The following is a 6000-nucleotide window of genomic DNA, read 5'->3' as shown; positions in this document are numbered from 1 at the left end:
TGTCCAGAAGTTCTCCCTCTTTTGCTAATGCTGCTGGATGTGTTGGCATCTCTGTAGCGGTTTTTTTGGTGGGTCTGCCAGGCTGTTGTTCTGAGAATTGAAATGTTTAGCAACGGGTTGCTCCACTTTGAGGGGAGGGGTGCAAATGTTCTGTTTTCTAAAAGGTGCACATAGGTTAGTTGTAGTTTAACAAAAACAGCCACTGTGCCTTCTGTTGCCTTGGATTTTTTTACCAAAAAAAAGTGGAAGAAGAAGAAGAAGAAGAAGAAGAAGAAGAAGAAGAAGAAGAAGAAGAAGAAGAAGAAGAAGAAGAAGGAAGAAGATAGATGATAGATAGATAGATAGATAGATAGATAGATAGATAGATAGACAGACAGACAGATAGATACCGGTAGATCTCTGGGTGATTTGAAGTAGATCGGCATGGTTTTCTGACTTCGTTTAAACGATTGTAACAACAAATCGGCACCATGTGTCTCGGAAATTAAGAAAACTAGAATGAGGTAGTGAGTTGTGATGCTGCCGTTGTCTGGAAGGACTGTGTGTTCAAAACAAATTCAGGATTATTTAATTCTGTCTGTCTGGCAACTGGCTCTGATGAATGGATCGCGGGGTTCAAATAAATACACAAATAAAGTACTAGATTCCTCCAGCCGTGAAATCCGCCCATCCCTTCTGGAATAGTCTTAACGATGTTACTCTTTGGGAAATACCCCTTGGATCTTTGGCAGAATATTTGGGGACGGTGGGGGGGGACCCCCTCCGGCCTCTTTCGGCGCACCTCCGCTCGGTCTGAATTTTAGCGGCGCCTCGGTTGAGAGGTTGCTTCTACCAGCAACCTCTTAAGTGCTGGAGCCGTTTTCAACCATCCGCTTTGACTTCAGAGGCGCAGAGCAAGGCTCACGGAACTGGAAGAAAATTAGCCCTTGTGCAAAACAAACAAACCTGTCTTTGTTTTACTTTTATTTTTAAACTTAGCTGTCTTTATTCTTGCACTGGAAGTGGAAATTATTTTGCGAAATGGAATAAAAATGGACCCAGCTTGTAGAGAGAGGTTGGAAAGCATTTTCTCGACTCCCACTCCAAACCTATTTGAATTTGGCGGGGATGTGATTAAGAAATAGAAGGGAATCGGTGCGACGCATAGCTGGAGGCAGGAATGCTTCTGAAGAGCAGTTGCTGGGAACCCGACAGGAGCGGAGAGTTGCTCTTCCTTGTTTGGGAAGTTGGGGGGGGGGGAATGGAGGTACCGGGGATTGAACCTAGGGCCTTCTGCGTGGAAAGTAGATGCTCTACCACTGAGCTATATGGTCCTCTACCAGAATAAGAGATCTAGTCAAAGAGATGAGGTTGGCACTCTCCTTTACCGCCCCAGTGGTTCTCTTTGAACGCCCTGGAAAATCATTACGCACACACACAAAATAGACTCGCAGAACTGTGGAGTTGGAAGGGACCCCCAGGATCACCCCCTTGCAATGCAGGAATCACAACATCATAATCCCCGGCATATGGCCATCCAATCACTCTTAAAAGGGGGTGGGGGAACCTCCAATCTCTCTCCGACGATAAACTCATTTCTTTGGAAATATCTGTCTGTTCTCGGATTGTTGTTGTTGTTTAGTCTTTTAGTCGTGTCCAACTCTTCGTGACCCCATGGACCAGAGAACGCCAGGCACCTCTGTCCTCCACTGCCTCCCGCAGTTTGGTCAAACTCATGCTGGTAACCTCGAAAACACTGTCCAACCATCTCATCCTCTGTCGTCCCCTTCTCCTTGTGCCCTCCATCTTTCCCAACATCAGGGTCTTTTGCAGGGAGTCTTCTCGTCTCATGAGGTGGCCAAAGTATTAGAGCCTCAGCTTCACCATCTGTCCTTCCAGTGAGCACTCAGGGCTGATTTCCTTCAGAATGGAGAGGTTTGATCTTCTTGCAGTCCATGGGACTCTCAAGAGTCTCCTCCAGCACCAGAATTCTCGGATTAGATGTGTTTAAAATCCAAGAGGTAACCCCCAAAACCAGGACAATACGGGCTTTGGGGGCTTTGGGGGGCCTGATCCCTACTGAAATTAACAGGGTGCGCAGGAGGATCAGATGAATGATTATGGACTGCGTTCAATAGGATTTTAACGCCAAGGATTGCAGCCGGACGCTATGCGCGTTTATTTCGAAGCCGCCGGGGTTGCCTTAGACCGGGCCAGCCCATTGCTCCACCCAGCTCAGTATTTTTGCCACGGTCGGCGGCTGTCCAGGGTTTTCAGAGAGGAGATTTCCCCAGCCCTTCCGGGATTTGTCGCCCGGGGATCGAACCTGCGATCTTCTGCGCACAAAGCGGGTGCTCTGTCGCGGAGCTACGGCGCCCTTGCAGAACCTTACCAAAGAACCGCCCCAAGCAAACGTGTTTTAAGATTGCGGTCTGATCCGAGGCAAGTTTGCTAGGAAACAAGCAAGTCCCGGGGCAGTTTACTAACACTTCCTTCTGGCTTAGCGTGTTGCTAAGGCACACACGTGCACAGTGCACGCCTCTGAGACGTCTACTCCACAGTAAGCCTCACTGAATTCGGTAGGGCCTACTCCCGCGTAAGTGGTTATAGGACTGCCACCTTAGCCTGCAATCTGCTATAGCGGGGAATGGGCATAGCTGTCAACGTTTCCCTTTTCTTGCGAGGAATCCTATTCGGAATAAGGGAATTTCCCTTAAAAAAGGGAAACGTTGACAGCTATGGGAATGGGGCGGGTGGGGGGGGGGACAATTGAATTTATTGAGACTGACTTCTGCGTAAAGAGGGAATTAGGCTGCGGAAATAGCGATTTCTGCCTTTATCCCTCAGTGAGGTCCAAAATTCCTAACCACCTGCGATCCTAGTGATACCTGCCATTCAATAATGCAAAACACAACACAGTCTTCTGAGTAGCGCGTTTAGGACCCTAAGTTTATTCTAGTATCCTAATTTCCGAGTGGAATCGGGCAGACTGGTTGTCGGACCTGCTTTTAAACCACGCTTTTATTTACGTTATGATGGAAAACCGCTTTTATTTCATTTTTCCGCTCCGGCAATCCAAGTATAAATAATAAATCATCATATCATAGCAATAGCAGTAGTATACGAGGAGTGGGTGGTATATGACAGTGGATGGTATTCAACCTGAGTTCAGAGCAGACCCATGGAAATCAGTGCGCATTGTCTAAGTAGGTCTACCGTGAGTAAAGCTTAGCTGACTACTGCCCAATTAATTTATTGCAATACTTCACTCATTCCCGTCTGAATGAATCAACTCGGGTTCGGAAATAGTTGTGCAAACTCTCGTTTACATTCTGCCTGCTATTCCAGAGCAAACCTCTGCAACACGAAGCTAGACTTCCATTCCTTACGTTACAAGCAGATGCTCCTCTCTGGGAAACCGGCGAGCAGGACCTAAGCGCCGCAGCAGCACTCTTCCCCTCGTGCCATTTCCATCAATCTGGCATTCAAAAGCCTTCGTCTGCCCTGGCATTTACCCCAGTCCATTGCACTTCTTCTGTGGCAAGGCACCTCCATCCCATAGACTGCTTCTAAGCATCAACAGAGCGCCTTACGTCCTATCGATACCGAGAGATCGCGACCAAAGCGCGTAAGAGCGCGTATGATAGAAGTTTTTGTTGTTTAGTCGTTTAGTCGTGTCCGACTCTTCGTGACCCCATGGACCAGCGCACTCCAGGCACTCCTGTCTTCCACCGCCTCCCGCAGTTTGGTCAGGCTCATGTTTGTAGCTTCGAGAACACTGTCCAACCATCTTGTCCTCTGTCGCCCCCTTCTCCTTGTGCCCTCCATCTTTCCCAGCATCAGAGTCTTTTCCAGGGAGTCTTCTCTTCTCATGAGGTGGAGTATTGGAGCCTCAGCTTCAGGATCTGTCCTTCCAGTGAGCACTCAGGGCTGATTTCCTTAAGAATGGAGAGGTTTGATCTTCTTGCAGTCCATGGGACTCTCAAGAGTCTCCTCCAGCACCATAATTCAAAAGTATCAATTCTTCTGCGATCAGTCTTCTTGATAGTCCAGCTCTCACTTCCATACATAGAAGTTTACGGATATGGAATATTGCCTGGAATGGAGAAAGCGGATAGAGATACGTCCCCCTACCCTAACACTAGAACTGGGATGGCACCCGAAGAAGAATAATGTTGGAAGGTTTAGAACGGGTAAAAGGAAGTCCCACATCGCAGTTAAACTATGGAACTCACTCCCACAAGAGGCCACCAATTCGGAAAGCTTTAAAAGAGGATTAGACAAGTTCACAGAGGCATAGGAGCCAACTCCTTGGGGCCGAAGGGTCTTCGCCCTCCCCAATGAAATATTTCAGCGGGCTGCCCCCCCCCCCCAGTTGATGGCCGTTGCCATTCCAATGGTGTGTGTGATCTGTGCCAAGTGATCGATTCTGCAGGGCGGGGCTTACCTCCCCACCCTAATATTTTATTCAAATTGGCACCGCCGCACAGCTATCCAGTAGACGGCTGTCGATGGCTACTAACAAACACATCCTCGCTGTGTTATGCCTCCACAGTTGGACCGGACCGCCCAGCAGCACATGCTGGGACGATGCGGATTCTGAGATAAACGTGGTGCTCCTATCCATAGCTGTCAACTTTTCCCTTTTCTTGCGAGGAATCCTATTAGGAATAAGGGGATTTCCCTTAAAAAAAGGGGAAACGTTGGCAGCTATGCTCCTATCCTGAGTGAGTTTGATCGGGTGTGTGTGCCTTCCAGATGGTAAGGAGGGCTTCACTTTCGGTTCTTACACCACACTTCCGGTGGAGATGCATGGTATATTGAGTGGGATGATGAGATCCTCTTTGGCCGTCATCTGCCGAAGGTTACAGCACCGCCGGCCACATAGTCGGATTTGAACACGCCCAGATCCTTGTCTTAAATTGACTGGGCAACGTGCATTGCTGACACATGGAGCTGCCTTTTACTGGGTCAGGCAACTGAGCCAGTGCGGTTGTACTGGTTGTTACTGTGTCGGATTAGGGCCTGGGGGTGCATAGTTCGAATCCCGACTCTACTACAAAGCTTCTTGAACCAGCCGCACACTTTTCTACCTAACCTGCTCACGAGGTTGTTGTTGTTGTGGGGATTAAAATACGTAATGAGGGGGTGGAATAATGTAAACCATCATGAGCTTACAAATGTGGGGTATGTTGTTGTTGTTTAGTCCTTTAGTCGTGTCCGACTCTTCGTGACTCCATGGACCAGAGCACGCCAGGCACTCCTGTCTTCCACTGCCTCCCGCAGTTTGATCAAACTCATGCTGGTAGCTTCAAGAACACTGTCCAACCATCTCGTCCTCTGTCGTCCCCTTCTCCTTGTACCCTCCATCTTTCCCAACATCAGGGTCTTTTCCAAGGAGTCTTCTCTTCTCATGAGGTGGCCAAAGCATTGGAGCCTCAGCTTTTGTAGCCCTACTCCATCGTAATTGTTGGGCCTGACTAATTTAAGTCTATTATATTCAGTGGGTCTACTCTGAGTAGGATTTAGACGCAACCCGTAAATTATTTCAGTTCCTGAGCTCTCTTTTCTTCCTTCTTCAAATTAGGTATGCGTGGAGGGGAGTTGTTCATTTGTTTTAAAATGTTCTATTCGTTTAAATTTTTACAAGTCCGCACAGAAATCAGTGACAAATTCCTTGCCCACTATAAACCACGTTAAGCAAGGTGTGGCTGTCTTATGAGTCAGCTGGGCTAGCAGGACTGAGCTGTCAATTCTGTCTCAAGGAAGGGGGGAGGAGGAGGAGGGGAGGAAGTCTTGATACGTTCTAAAGATGAAAACATTTATTATGGTATTTAAAAATAAATATAAAACATGATCCAGACCAGAGAACCCACTTCCTTAGATGTTTCTCACCAGTTGGGTCCACAAAATATTTGTGCCAGAATCAGCTCAGGGTGCCTTAAAGGCGCCACGAGCCTCCTCTTTGAAATTAAGACTGCGACGGAACAAAAGTGAAAGGGGAAAGGCGGTAGCTCAGTG

This window comes from Podarcis melisellensis (genome assembly GCF_964234715.1).
Source record: "Podarcis melisellensis genome assembly, chromosome: 16".
NCBI classification, from domain to species: domain Eukaryota; kingdom Metazoa; phylum Chordata; class Lepidosauria; order Squamata; family Lacertidae; genus Podarcis; species Podarcis melisellensis.
This window is presented reverse-complemented; position numbering follows the sequence as displayed.